The sequence below is a fragment of the Lycorma delicatula genome, chromosome 9, assembly GCF_047948215.1.
Source record: "Lycorma delicatula isolate Av1 chromosome 9, ASM4794821v1, whole genome shotgun sequence".
NCBI classification, from domain to species: Eukaryota; Metazoa; Arthropoda; class Insecta; order Hemiptera; family Fulgoridae; genus Lycorma; species Lycorma delicatula.
Window position 1 is genome coordinate 26,526,535 of NC_134463.1, and position 15,884 is coordinate 26,542,418.

At 32.5% G+C, this 15,884-nt stretch overlaps 1 protein-coding gene across 3 annotated transcripts in view; it reads left to right on the plus strand.

The window, feature by feature from the left end:
* Positions 1-7,119: 7,119 nt before the first annotated feature.
* The window catches only part of LOC142330117 (protein HIRA-like), a 46,424-nt gene continuing 37,659 nt past the window's right edge, over positions 7,120-15,884 (plus strand). The window contains exon 1 of one of the 3 annotated variants that reach the window (XM_075375198.1): positions 7,120-7,317. The gene's annotated coding sequence lies outside the window, so the exon portion shown is untranslated. The remainder of the gene's footprint in view (positions 7,318-15,884) is intronic. The other 2 variants (XM_075375197.1, XM_075375199.1) reach the window with 2 other exon arrangements.

The window sequence follows — 15,884 nt, forward strand, 5'->3', positions numbered from 1 at the left end:
TATCCGCAATAATTTGCGACTAAAATGCGTTAATCATTGTTTCGATCGATCCAATCGAATGGAAAATTAGCTTAAAAACCGTCTACACCGATCATACATCCGACTGACCGGATGTAGACCAACGAACGAGCATCGGTGGGGCGAGTTACCCTCATCGTGAGCCTACGCGGGGATTCGACCCGCTTTCCAGTAGAATTCATTCATCGCCCGAGTCACACAGTCCATCGGTCGGGCAATCTCATTCGGAAGTTTTACCGCTTTAGACTGTTTTTAGCTGATTTCGCTTTCGACTCGAATCGTCCGAAAACCAAATTACACTTAAAAGCTGCGATTTTAGATTTACATTATAATTATTATTTTAATAGTTTTTCTTTCGCGTTACGTATTTGGGGTTTTTTACTATTTCCTAAAGATTTTTTTTTTATTCCTAATAGCATTTATAAACTACGATGTATAATTATTTTATGTACTTGAAATAAATATTTTTTTTTTTTTTGTCTTCAGTCATTTGACTGGTTTGATGCAGCTCTCCAAGATTCCCTATCTAGTGCTAGTCGTTTCATTTCAGTATACCCTCTACATCCTACATCCCCAACAATTTGTTTTACATACTCCAAACGTGGCCTGCCTACACAATTTTTCCCTTCTACCTGTCCTTCCAATATTAAAGCGACTATTCCAGGATGCCTTAGTATGTGGCCTATAAGTCTGTCTCTTCTTTTAACTATATTTTTCCAAATGCTTCTTTCTTCATCTGTTTGCCGCAATACCTCTTCATTTGTCACTTTATCCACCCATCTGATTTTTAACATTCTCCTATAGCACCACATTTCAAAAGCTTCTAATCTTTTCTTCTCAGATACTCCGATTGTCCAAGTTTCACTTCCATATAAAGCGACACTCCAAACATACACTTTCAAAAATCTTTTCCTGAGATTTAAATTAATTTTTGATGTAAACAAATTATATTTCTTACTGAAGGCTCGTTTAGCTTGTGCTATTCGGCATTTTATATCGCTCCTGCTTCGTCCATCTTTAGTAATTTTATTTCCCAAATAACAAAATTCTTCTACCTCCATAATCTTTTCTCCTCCTATTTTCACATTCAGTGGTCCATCTTTGTTATTTCTACTACATTTCATTACTTTTGTTTTGTTCTTGTTTATTTTCATGCGATAGTTCTTGCGTAGGACTTCATCTATGCCGTTCATTGTTTCTTCTAAATCCTTTTTACTCTCGGCTAGAATTACTATATCATCAGCAAATCGTAGCATCTTTATCTTTTCACCTTGTACTGTTACTCCGAATCTAAATTGTTCTTTAACATCATTAACTGCTAGTTCCATGTAAAGATTAAAAAGTAACGGAGATAGGGAACATCCTTGTCGGATTCCCTTTCTTATTAGGGCTTCTTTCTTATGTTCTTCAATTGTTATTGTTGCTGTTTGGTTCCTGTACATGTTAGCAATTGTTCTTCTATCTCTGTATTTGAACCCTAATTTTTTTAAAATGCTGAACATTTTATTCCAATCTACGTTATCGAAAGCCTTTTCTAGGTCTATAAACGCCAAGTATGTTGGTTTGTTTTTCTTTAATCTTCCTTCTACTATTAATCTGAGGCCTAAAATTGCTTCCCTTGTCCCTATACTTTTCCTGAAACCAAATTGGTCTTCTCCTAACACTTCTTCCACTCTCTTCTCAATTCTTCTGTATAGAATTCTAGTTAAGATTTTTGATGCATGACTAGTTAAACTAATTTTCTTCACATTTATCTGCCCCTGCTTTCTTTAGTATCATGACTATAACACTTTTTTTGAAGTCTGACGGAAATTCCCCTTTTTCATAAATATTACACACCAGTTTGTATAATCTATCAATCGCTTCCTCACCTGCACTGCGCAGTAATTCTACAGGTATTCCGTCTATTCCAGGAGCCTTTCTGCCATTTAAATCTTTTAATGCTCTCTTAAATTCAGATCTCAGTATTGTTTCTCCCATTTCATCCTCCTCAACTTCCTCTTCTTCCTCTATAACACCATTTTCTAATTCATTTCCTCCGTATAACTCTTCAATATATTCCACCCATCTATCGACTTTACCTTTCGTATTATATATTGGTGTACCATCTTTGTTTAACACATTATTAGATTTTAATTTATGTACCCCAAAATTTTCCTTAACTTTCCTGTATGCTCCGTCTATTTTACCAATGTTCATTTCTCTTTCCACTTCTGAACACTTTTCTTTAATCCACTCTTCTTTCACCAGTTTGCACTCCCTGTTTATAGCATTTCTTAATTTCCGATAGTTCCTTTTACTTTCTTCATCACTAGCATTCTTATATTTTCTACGTTCATCCATCAGCTGCAATATATCGTCTGAAACCCAAGGTTTTCTACCGGTTCTCTTTATTCCGCCTAAGTTTGCTTCTGCTGATTTAAGAATTTCCTTTTTAACATTCTTCCATTCTTCTTCTACATTTTCTACCTTATCTTTTTTATTCAGACCTCTTGCGATGTCCTCCTCAAAAATCTTCTTTACCTCCTCTTCCTCAAGCTTCTCTAAATTCCACCGATTCATCTGACACCTTTTCTTCAGGTTTTTAAACCCCAATCTACATTTCATTATCACCAAATTATGATCGCTATCAATGTCTGCTCCAGGGTAAGTTTTGCAGTCAACGAGTTGATTTCTAAATCTTTGCTTAACCATGATATAATCTATCTGATACCTTCCAGTATCGCCTGGCTTTTTCCAAGTGTATATTCTTCTATTATGATTTTTAAATTGGGTGTTGGCAATTACTAAATTATACTTCGTGCAAAATTCTATAAGTCGGTCCCCTCTTTCATTCCTTTTGCCCAGCCCGTATTCACCCACTATATTTCCTTCCTTGCCTTTTCCAATGCTTGCATTCCAATCTCCAACTATTATTAAATTTTCATCTCCTTTTACGTGTTTAATTGCTTCATCAATCTCTTCGTATACACACTCTACCTCATCATCATCATGGGCGCTTGTAGGCATATAGACGTTAACAATCGTTGTCGGTTTAGGTTTTGATTTTATCCTTATTGCAATGATTCTATCGCTATGCGTTTAGAAATACTCCACTCTCCTCCCTATCTTCTTGTTCATCACGAAACCTACTCCTGCCTGCCCATTATTTGACGCTGAGTTAATTACTCTAAAATCACCTGACCAAAAGTCGCCTTCCTCTTCCCACCGAACCTCATTAATTCCTACTATATCCACATTTGTCCTACCCATTTCCCTTTTTAAATTTTCTAGCCTACCAACCTTTTTTAAGCTTCTAACATTCCACGCTCCGACTCGTAGAATGTTATTTTTTAATTTTCTGGTGACCCCTTCCTTAGTAGTCCCCACCCGGAGATCCGAACGGGGGACTATTTTACCTCCGGAATATTTTACCAAGGAAGGCGCCTCCATTGTTGCTATGTGAAAATGCAGAGAGCCACATTTTCTTGGAAAAAAAGCAGCTGTAGTTTTCCATTGCTTTCAGCTGCGCAGTACTCAGAGGACTGAGTGATGTTGATACGGCCGTTTAAGTCATTGTGACTCACGCCCCTAACAACTACTGAAAGAGCTGCTGCCCTCTTTCAGGAATCATTCCTTAGTCTGGCTCTCAACAGATACCTCTCCGATATGGTTGCACCTTCGGTCCAGCTACTCTGTATCCCTGAGCACTCAAGCCCCCTCACCAACGGCAAGGTCTCATGATTCATAGAGGAGGAAATAAATATAAGATATTTTTTTAATTTATACATATAAAACAGAACATTTTGCAGCCTTCCTGTTTTGCAAGTCCAAGTCGAGTTGTGTACGCTGTAAACTTCATTAATATCATTTATTCCTCGATCAGAAAAAAAGTTTACTATTCGCTCGCATCGACTGGATTAATGTTCATGAATTTCTAAATAACGTATCGTTTTGCGATTTTTTAATGCTCGGGATATCTGATCGACATTTTGAAAAGAAAAGAATACAAAGTGAAGGTATATTATAATAACGCGATGAAAATTACACGAATATTATAATAACGCAAAAAAATATGTACTACGTATGTGAAAAAGATGACGGTAGGAGAGTACAGTATAGACTTAATATCTTGTTCTATAACAAACTCTGTTATGTAACAGTAAGTAGATCTTTTTCACTTTAAATTTTCCGCATCGCGGCAAAGAACAAATTCAAACTCCGCTTTTAATTAATTACCGTTTTTAATTTTTACGGTATTTTTTACGTTAATAACACAAACATTTTGCGAAAGTAAATTTTTTCACGTTCTACTCTACCTCACGCGTATATATCGCAACACCTACTCTTACCGATGTATATCCGGATATTAATGTTCGTATAAACATGTGTTCGGTATCGGCATATTAATCACCTTATACCTCCAGAACTACTGGACCGATTTAGACCAAAATTGATCCGATTACTTCTTCATATGAGGCGCATGCCGTTAACTTTTGAACTTAAAAGTTCAAAGGGATGAGGCGTGAAGCAAGGTCACCCTTAGTCTCGAGATTTCGCCTAATTAAGGTCATATTTTACTTAGGCGCATTTGTTAACGATTAAAAAATAACAATATTTGCAAAAAAATGTTTAAAATCGCACGCCCACCACAAAAATTGCTCTAATTTACTGCTCTATTCTGACGTCACAAGTGAGCGGTAGAATTAAATAAATGAATAATATTTAAAGTGTAAAAAGTAACTCGGTCTAACGGGGTGTTTCTAAATCCAATGCCAGGCCGACTCGGTACCTGGTGCGTTAAGTCTCATGGATAAACCACTCTGTCGACCGTACGGGCGATTTTTTTTCCAAGTAAGTTGTGAAATTACATTAGTTACATATTATGTAATTTCCTGAGCAATTATTCTCCCAACCTCAATTTTTCCCATATTGCAATACGTTATATTAGAGGTCAACATAAAGAAACAAGACAAAAAAATTGCCGGAACGTTCGTACATAAAGTGAATGAGCAGTTGAAAATAACGAAAAGGGCACAAAGTCCATGTTCGGTTATGAGAGAACATTTTATAAAAATTTATATAATAAATAAAATTAAAAGTATAAATACAATCTAACCAAACTTAACCTACCTTCGCTAGCTAATCAATGTTAGCGAGCGAATCGAGCGTATGATAAATTTGGTTAGATTATATTTATAATTACATTGGTAACGTTCCGGAAAATATTTTCGCTTGTTTCGTCTTCATGTTGGCCTCTAATATAACATATTGCAGTATGGGAAAAATTGAAATCGGGTGGAATAATTTCTCAGAATTATCTATAATTTTAATATTATAACTGAATAAAATAATAATCATTTTTATAAAGTTGTGTGTATGTGTGCATCAGAAACAACTATGTTATCAGCCTTTTTCTTTTTATATCGATTTATTGTCATTTACCACTTTTTATTCTATAATTTTATTATGGGAAATCATTTATTTACGTATGATCCCCTGTACTACACACACGGGTGACGTAGTGCGTAAAATAAGATGGGGGGTATATATAATTATTTTGTTTTCCTACGTTATGTAGAAAAACCGAAATTTTAAACAATGTATGTTTTTTTTAAGTCGATTCAATACCTCCAAAGTTTGATAAGAAAAAATAATTAATTTTTACGGTTTATAATTTACAACCGGTTGGCTGAAAAATATATCATAATTAGTGTTTTAAGGTATGGTTGATTTATGAAAAAAAAAGTCGAAATCCATTCGTTTAACAATCAGTTATAAGAATAAATTAAATACATACACATACACAGATGTGTTTGCGCACGCAAACTCACACAAAAATACAAACAAAAATAAACTATAATTTGATTATTATAAAGGATTAGGACACACACACACACACACACACACACACACACACACACACACACACACACACACAACCCCAGGTTTGAAACAAGTTATTCAATACTATTTTTTATAACATAATACAAAAACGTAATACACTATATTCTGTATTAACCGATAAAAAAATATACCGATATAATAAATTAAACGTACCACTCTTCTGATCACCGTGGATTTGTGGTAGCGTCTCGGCATTTCATCCTGAGGTCCCGGATTCGAATACCGGTCAGGTGTAACATTTTGCTTACGCTAAAAATTTCCACTTTCACATTCGTTCGTAATAACTTCTTTGTAAGCTTGTGTGGTAAATCGTTCATCGATTGTAGAAAAAAGAATCGATACGACTGGACAGAAAAACTCCATAGGAATTAAAACTACTAGAGAATAAAATCGATTTAAGATCCTGTCCTTCACCGCGTCAGGATACACGAATGTCAAACGTGTTTCTGCCACTGTCAAACCAAGCCGCTGCTTGGTTAAAAGTGTTGGAAAAATCCGCTTATATTTTCCTTTTCCTTTTTGTTCGATATAGTGTTGAGCTCGGGTGTGTAACTTTGACTGGGCTATTAGGATTGGAGTAGGGAAAATTAGTAATCTCAGTTAATTTTTAAAATTTCAAAATACGATTTTGAGTACTAAAAATTCAAAAAAATAATGATATATGGGATGTATCTTATTTAGAAAAAGAGAGTAGAATAATCGACTGTATGAATAATATGTAACTGATATTTTATGCGACTGGAATAGTATCAAAAAAAATTAGAATTAGGAAAATCGAGTTTTTTTTGTCTTCAGTCATTTGACTGGTTTGATGCAGCTCTCCAAGATTCACTATATAGTGCTAACAAAAAGTAATGGAAATATTTATGTTCATTTGAAATAATATCGATCGAGAAATAAATTGTGAAGATTTTATTATTTAATCTAGCGATACGCAAGTAAGAATAGTAAATATGTTTCCTTAGATGTTAATTAAAATTTAATTAAACGGATATAACAGAAATGCAGTATTTTTGTCAAGTGTGCCGCAAAAGGAAAAAATAAAAATTATTAGATTTTGTGGTCAAGGACACATGTCGCAGACAGCAACGTCGCCAGCAGTTTTGTCGATTTCGCAATACCGGCTAGAATTTGTCAACAAATGTGAACGTTGTAATAAACAACTTACCAACGAATTACACACCCAAGACTATTATTAATAATAATAATGGGTGGGGAGGACGATGTTACCAATCTATCGAGCATTTCTGTTCGTGAGGCGAGTACGTAAGTTTGGTTAGCAGTGTAAATTTTTTGTTATCGATAAGTCATCGCGCTAAGCTCTTTACAAGATTTAATTTATATAAATATTTTATTTAATTCTTACTTACTGTTCGCGGCTGTTTCTGGATTGTCGGAATATAATAAAAAAAGGTAAAATTATATTTTATTATTTTTGTATTTGCGAATGTAATGTGTATTCGATGCAGAGTGTATATTTTCTGTTTAGTCTTCTGTTCTTGTAGCGTAAATGTTATTAACCGTATTGTTTTCCTTTATTATAGTTGACGCGTAAACTCTTCTTGCGATTCTGGTATATAATTATAAATTTAACAAACTTTAAATAGCGTTTATGCGATTTATTATGTTTTTCTTTTATCTTTCGTAACCGCTTCCGATCAGACCATCAGATCCTCTCAGAACATTAGGAAACGATAACGAAAAGACTTTAAGGAATAGGAACGTATCTCATCGACCCCAATAATAGTAAAATTTTATATAGAAAAAACCCACTACTTTACGCAAGAAAGAGTTGCAGGAATCCAGATTTTTAGACGTTAGTGAATTAAATTTTTATAAGGCTCATATTTATGTATTGTATTGTAATCAGCAGCTCCCGGGTATTTTTGGGGGAAGGAGGAGTTAGTATTTAGCATATGCAAGCGTATTCCTGGAATAGTAGTACTTCTAACAGATAATACGTTAAAGTCTAGGTTTTTTATTTTTATATAATTCTTGCACTCTACATAGCAATCGCTGAGATGCGCAGAGCAGCATGGCGCATCACGTGTCCCCTCTGCACCAATAGCAACAGAGTAGGGAAGCGCAGCTGGCCTGGCAGCACACACACACTCAACGAGAAAGATAGCGTCTTTAAAACGGTTATACGTCATTTATTATAAACGTCATTTAAATGGCTATTTAAAATTAATATTAAAATTAAAAACCGTAAAATTCTACAATAAATCACAGAATCGTCCTAAAATTGATCAAATCACTTGAAAATGTTCACAAAAATGTATTCTGTGCCCTAATACTAATCGAGTAAATATTTAATTGATAAATATTTAATAAAAAACAGAAAACTGAGGGACGCGAAAACACGTGGTTTTAATACGGCCCTCTTACCTAAAATATATCATTCTTTACACGTGAAAAAGATATTGTTTTAAACGGTTAATTACTTAAGAGTTAAAAACTACATGAAGTTAATAAACGAACCCGTAATTTAAATGTAAATCGGAAAAACAAATAAAATAAATTCGTGTGATGTACACATTATTAAATATATAATCAACTTTTTAATTTAACCCTTAACTGGGCTTGCAAAGGGTAGTCTTACCCACGAGTGCGTGGGGTCGCTTTCTTTCATTAATTAAAATTTTATTGGGGGCTATAACTCTGGAACCGATGAAAACAAGTACCGCTTACGATATATCGTAGAAAACCTCTCGATCAGAGCTTATTACTGCAGTTAAGAAAAAGTCAAAAATCCAATTTTTTTAAATATTGGCTTTTTTTGGACGCTTTTGGTTCATCCGATTCTAATCAAAAGGGGAGGTGCACAACTAGATGTGTTACAACAGTTTTAAATCCAAAATTCCAACATTCTACGGCTAATCGTTTTTGAGCTACGCGAGGTAATTACGTACGCAGCACATACATATGTACAGACGTCACCAGAAACAAATCAAAATGGATATTTCCGTTGAAATCTGAAAACCGAAATTATTCGCGATTACAATACTTCCTTTTACGTAAAAATAAAAGTTGTAAATTATAAGTAAAAAATAACTAAAACACTTTAAGGAATATATCTTATCCATCTTAATAACGGTAAAATTATATAAACAAATAACCCACAGTATGCGATGAAAGTCGCGGGCATCCAAAACGATAATGAACTAAGTTTTGATAAGACTCGACGCACAGAATTTTATATGAATTTAAAAACATTAGATTTAGATAAAATTAATTTGTCACCTGTTAAAAAGAAAAAAAAATATTACTAGTGAAATATCTATTAGAATTTTGTTATTGCATTTAATTTTGGTAATCGTTAATTGTGTAATGTAATGTAGAATATTTAAATAAAGATCACTCGCTACCAGAAGGACGTTTATTATTATTTAAAAAAAATGTATTTTCAACGTAAAATGTTAACACACTTAAAAAGCGCGTAACATTTTTTTATAATAAATAATAGAATCCGTATTTATAATTTTTCAGATTTTTCTTTCAGCGGTAAATCGATTGGATCTCTGATGTGTGTAATTTTCCCGCGAATAAATAACAACCGACCTAGATTTTTCAAAAGGGGTGAAGAAAGGTAAAAAAAAAAAATTGCACCTGACTCCGGTTAATTTACTAAAAAAACATAAATAAAAATAATAAATTTAATGAGATACGATGTACTGCTACCTCCAAGATTTTTACTTTCAACAGTGTTTCCCATCCAGCGTTTAAAAAAAAAAACAAAAACAGAAGGTTAATTTTAAAAATAACATTTCAACAGATATAAAACTTATTTTATTACGCAAAAATAAAAAAATAAAAAAAAACTTAAAATATGAATCCGATTTACCTATCTTAAAATAATAATCGCAATCTTGACGGGTAATTTACAAATAATATCTAATTTTTCATCTAAACTATTACTTACAACCAGCTCGAACAATATTTATCGTTAAAATTACGGCTTGTAAACATTACAATTACTTTCTATTTTAACTTTAACTTCATTGTAATTATTGCAGCTATCGTATTAATTTTGTTCGTAATTCTACCCTAATTTTATTTTCCGAATTTAGAAATAATTGCAAATAAAATTACAGTTTACTCGCAGACGATAAGAAACCGATGAAAACGTTACTAATATAACACGATGGTGGATAAATTGAGAAAATGAAGACGGAAATGATTATAATTTTATAAGGAATACGTTACCGTTCGTAATTTCAAAGAAAAATCTGTTGTTTAATTGAAATCCATCCAAATCGTTTTCGGTAAACCGACCGGGTGTTGCGTGCTGAACGGATTTTGATGTCGGTTTTGCTTGCATTGTTTTATAAAGGTGTGATATTTGTTTGATAGGTTTACGACCGTTGCCAATCAGTTTTACGTACTTGTAGTTTACAGAAATAAAAACTCCACTAACTTCTTTTAACTTACGATGGAAAACTTCTTTTAATTTACGGTTATTATCAAAACGATATCCACTTTTCCTGATTACGATGAGTTAATCGATCTACGGATGTATTATGGATTTATTCTACCGAATATTTTTTAAATCACGTTAAAAAAGTAATAAATCTTTTAAAATGTTTAAACTTTCTACATCCGTTTATTAAATATAACGGAATAATTAACGAAACGTTAATTGTGTTTTAAGCACGATCTGAAGCAGAGTTCCAAAAATTTTGAGAAACTACGTTAACCGAATAAATTATCGTAAAATACGGTAAAAAATAAGAAATTATTTATTACTCGTATCTTAAAAGTTATTATGCGTATAATTTCTTAAAAATGTCGTGTTGCCTTTCTAGTTTTATTATGGGGATTAAAAATTCCACAGTAGAAATAAATGTACATTTTTAACGTGGATAACCTATATATATATATATATATAGGTTATATATATATATGTCTGATACGAGATAGTAATAGCGTATATAAGTAATTTAAGTGTTTATAAGTTTCATTAATTTTTTATCCTGTATTCACTTCTCTGTACAGCGTTTAAAAACAACTGTCAAAAATGGGAAAATAGAATACGGGTAGAGTTGAAATTTAATAAAAATAAAATGTTGACACCAGTATTTTTAATAATATTCATTTTTTTTCTCTTTCCGCAGGGGGAGGAAAAATCTCTGCCAGCCGCCGTCAGGCCAGCACTGACGACAGTGCGGGGTTCTCCCCCGCTAAAAAAACCTGCCCCACTATCCTGCAGGGCCCGGATCTAAGCCATATGATATGTACAGTCCCTGCATGATCACACAGGCACTCTACTATCCGAATCCGTATGACCGGAAGGCGTCCCCAGGGGGTGATCGAGGAGCGACGACTCCCGAAAACATCTTATGTCCAGACAGGAGCCGGGTAAATTCGTAGCCTGTGTTCCCGTGCTTTCGCTCCACCCAGTTCCTGACGTCGCTTAATAATATTCTCAGTATGTACTGTTTTTATACGGCGTAAACAGTTTAACAAATATGTAACGTTAGAATTATAAGTAAATATGAAAAATTAAGTAATTTCAGCGATTAACATTTCTAGACCGATAACGGAAAAGTCTATTTCGTCGAAATATAGTTCAAATATAATTTAGGCAGATCAACAGGTCCTTTCGCCAACCGCGCGAGAAACCGAAAAAAGGATATTTTTATCCCTTTATAGGGGATTGAATAATACCGGAAAATATGTTCGCTGGGAAACATTTCTGCCCTTTGAATAAAATCTTGAGATACAGGACCCTTAAGGTCCATATCTCCTTGCCTGCTACACCAAAACCCGGTTTCTGGAATTCTTCATCGCTGAAATCGTGTCGTCTGGTTAGAAACAGACACGAACAGTAGCGGTTCGTAGCTAAAATTAACTAGGTTGATTTTCTTAGCCTTTTCAAGGCCGCGGTTTTCTGTAAAATAAAAGAACCGAAAAACACAAACGTGCAGACACACATTTAGTATGGATTTATCTCAAAAATTATACTTAGATATTACAAAGTAACTTATAATTTTTCGCGTCTCACTGCTTTTTTGTAATCGATTTGTCACCTCGGTAACGCAATAGAGAAACTGACCATACTGAAAGTCAAACGGGTAATTAATACTTCAGCACCTATCAACTAATCACCTCGCCAGTCGCCGAGGTGGAGTAGTAATGTCTTCCCTCTTATCCGAAAGGTCCCGGGTTCATATCCCTGTCAGGCTTTAAATTTTAATTCGCTTCAAAATTTCAATACCGTATTTTTTTTAAAGAAGATTAAATTTTTGTATTAAATTTATATTTAATTTTTAGGGTTCGGTTACAGCTTCGGCATCACTCCATATATGTAATACTTGTATGAGTTTTATGCGTTAAAATAAAAAAAATAAAAAATCTAAATTGAAGATTCTATTATGGAGATGTTATTAATTGCACGCCTAATCGTTATAAAAAAAATAAATTTAGTCTCAATTTGATTACCACAGATTTCAATTTTTCTGAAGTAAGTTTTGTTTATAAATAAGGTCGTAAAAAGATTAAAAAAGGAAGAAAAAGGATTGAAATAATGAAAGTCTGGTTCGATTCTCGGTTTTAAAAATACTTATTTGCCTATTATTAAAAGACTGACAAGTTGAAAGTCGCGATTTCGGTCTCGGTTTCCGCACAAAAGTTTTATTTTATTTAACACAGTTTCATTCAAAAATACTGTTTATTAACGATAAAAAAATAATAATTTAAAAAAATCGAGAGATATGCTGAACGGTGTTTGTGATATGGAGGTCCGAATAATCGACGTTTTAACAAACATTAATTTCAGATTATATTTAATTTGAATCACAATTTTGTAACAAGAAAATCTCTGATAATTCGAGTACTTAAACAAGCAATAGTTTATGTAAATTTTACGGATAAATAAAATATGTAAGTCCGGTTAACCTAGAGTCGGATGTATAAAATCAGTGATTATTTTACTAATTGTATTATAACAACATAAAAAAAATTAAAATAAACAAAAAAGTTATCAAGTATGATTTTTAAGTTTTTAACACTAATACATAAACGATAAATATCAAAGTTCATTGACCTTATAAGTTCATTGACCTTATTGTCAAACAAAGAATTTAACACGATTTAATTTTTTTTTTTTTTTTTTTTTTTTTTTTTAATATATAAATAATAGTAAAATAATAATATGATTCATTATTAAATTTAAAAAAAAAATAAATAATAAAAATTTTACGAAAAATATTAAAAATTATTTTTTTCATTCATCTTCCTTACTGGTTAGCTTGGAAGATGTATTTATTCTATGTAAAAGTGTTGAATCAGTCAAACGCAACCTAGTGAATTATATGATGCCAAATTTGGAGGGCAAGGGGCCAAGGCGGAAGGAAAACTAAGGTTAATTGGCAACATCGCATCTGTTGAAGTCACAATGTTAGAGCCGCGTTTATTAAGAATAGTATTAGAAGAGAGAGAGAGAGAGAGAGAGAGAGAGAGAGAGACCCACCCTCTCTCTCTTCCTCTTCCATCACTGATCCCCCTAACACAATTTCTCTCCATTACCCTCGCTCGCACTCCCGCCCTTTCACTCTCACTCTCCCCCTCCTACACACTCTCTCTCTGTGTATGCGGTGGGCTACTTAACATGTTTGTATTTTTTCAATTTTCTCACTCAAAGTGCATTTTCACAAAAACTTTGTAATAAAAAAAATTGACCCTTAAGGTTTTTGCCGACGAGAAGAAAAGTTACAACGTCGTTTGTAGTAATAAAAAATTACGCGTATAGAATTTTATTTCGAAAATACGAGTACACCGTTAAATTATGTTATTTCAATTGTTTTTAAATTTCAGCGCTCCTTTGATCAGCTAAACAAACATAGTTTTTTTGTAATTTATTTATTTCGCGTCGTTTATTATTGTACGTAATTAATTAGATGAACTGTAACCTATAAGGAATGCCGAAATTCGAACCCAGGGTTTTCGGTATATCAGTCGGTTAATTTACCAACCGATCGATCTGAGGGTCATTAAAACTTTCTTAAAAATAGTTTTCCTCTAAAAGAATGATCGACTATACATTTTCAACAATTTGTGATTTTTTTTTTAATTTAGCTTAAAAAATATAAATTAAACACGGGAAATGTTAAATATAAAATTCTGTAATGAACTATTTGTTGTATACATCTCGTTGTACTGTTTACGAATAATTTCTGCTTTAAATATTATGTACGCATAATTATTAAGATGATACACGATTATACAGAGTAAGGACTCTGTATACACCCGGTAAGGACCGGGTGTCGAACTCATATTATAAAATATTGGTTGCTTTCTACAAACTCACTACCTATGTTTTTTTCCTTTCTTACTTATATTATTAAATATATATATATATGTTAAATAAAAACTACGCCGATAAATTTCTAAAAATATTTTTACAAATTTATTAAAACGATTATTTGTTACTTTCTTTCCTATCAAAAAATATTTTTTTTCAAATTTTTGTGTTATTCCCGAGACATTCATTTATGAATATTTAACGACATTAATTGAGATCGGTGAACAAACGGTAAGCTATTTAGGTGTCGAACCCAGGACTCCAATAAATCGGTATATTCTTTATAACGATACAGATGCGAATTATTTTCTCGCTTAGCACGATTTATTCTCGTTACCAGACTTAAAACTTAATATATCAAATATATCACTCACGAAATACTTTTTTCTTATATCAGTTTAGTTAAATATATACACCGTTAATGGCCAAATAACCTAAAATACAACCATATAACTTGTTTCTATTATTATTAAATTTATTTTGTAAAAATCAATCGGCGTTAACATTTCTAACGGAATCTAACATTTTTAATCTAATAAATAATTTGAATAATACATACAAGAATAAAACAACTTAAATAAAACTCACCTTAAATCAGTAATAAGGAATATCTCAATAAAAAGATGAAATTTGGATAACGTTACATGTTGATTAGGTTAGACTAAACACTGTTATGTGAAGGCAGTAATTGCACTACGTATTCAGTCGCCTATCTACCGATAATTCCCGCCAATAACTAACTACAAGACAAAACATCTCGGTGAATTTCGTTAGTTTACACTCATGATGCTCTTCTCCATCATCCCCCCACCCTATACGGAAAAAATTATTACATCTAAAATTCGGTTCGCAAACTGTTTCTTTCACCGTCAATTTTTTTTTAAATTAGACCATCGGTTACACGTCCTCTAATATTTAATTGTTTTTAAAATTTACTATCAATCTTGCCGAACTTATAATTAGATAAAATATTAAAGAGAATTAATTTTCCCTTAAACTATAAGTGGACATATTACTACAACAGCCAACCATATACAAAGGGGTTATAACGAGATTTTTAGTTATTATTTAATTACATATAATATTTATTTTATATACGTAATCAAGCTCAAGACATAGTAGATGTAAATACGGACCCGCACGCGCGCGCACATACAATTTTGTTATTAAGTGTTACTATATTTTTTTAAATATCAAATCAGGAATTAAAAAAAAAATTTAGTATGTGTGTAAGCGCGTACATACACCCGTAGATCTATTTATTAATTCACTTTATTATACATGTAAAGCCTAATTTTATTTTATTTAGATATTTAAAAATACATTTCGTCGTTTTTAATCAATACTTGGCTCTAAATGAATAAAACAATTTAATCCAAAAATTTTTGAATTTATTTAATTGTTTTATAAGATAACACTCAATCCTGCTATTGCGTAAGAGATTTATAAAATCACTAGACTCTGTGTTAACCTTGAACGTTCGTGGTCGGTGGAGTGAGGAATGTTTACAAAACAACGAACCCCGGCTAGACATCGCAGCAAACAACTTTTTTTTACCTCTTCATCACGCATTATTAAAACAAATATTCATATCTGTTTTAAATAATTTATTAATTTTAACTAGCAGACTATGCTTCACTACGCTAGATTTCAGTATATATATAAGAACACAATTGTA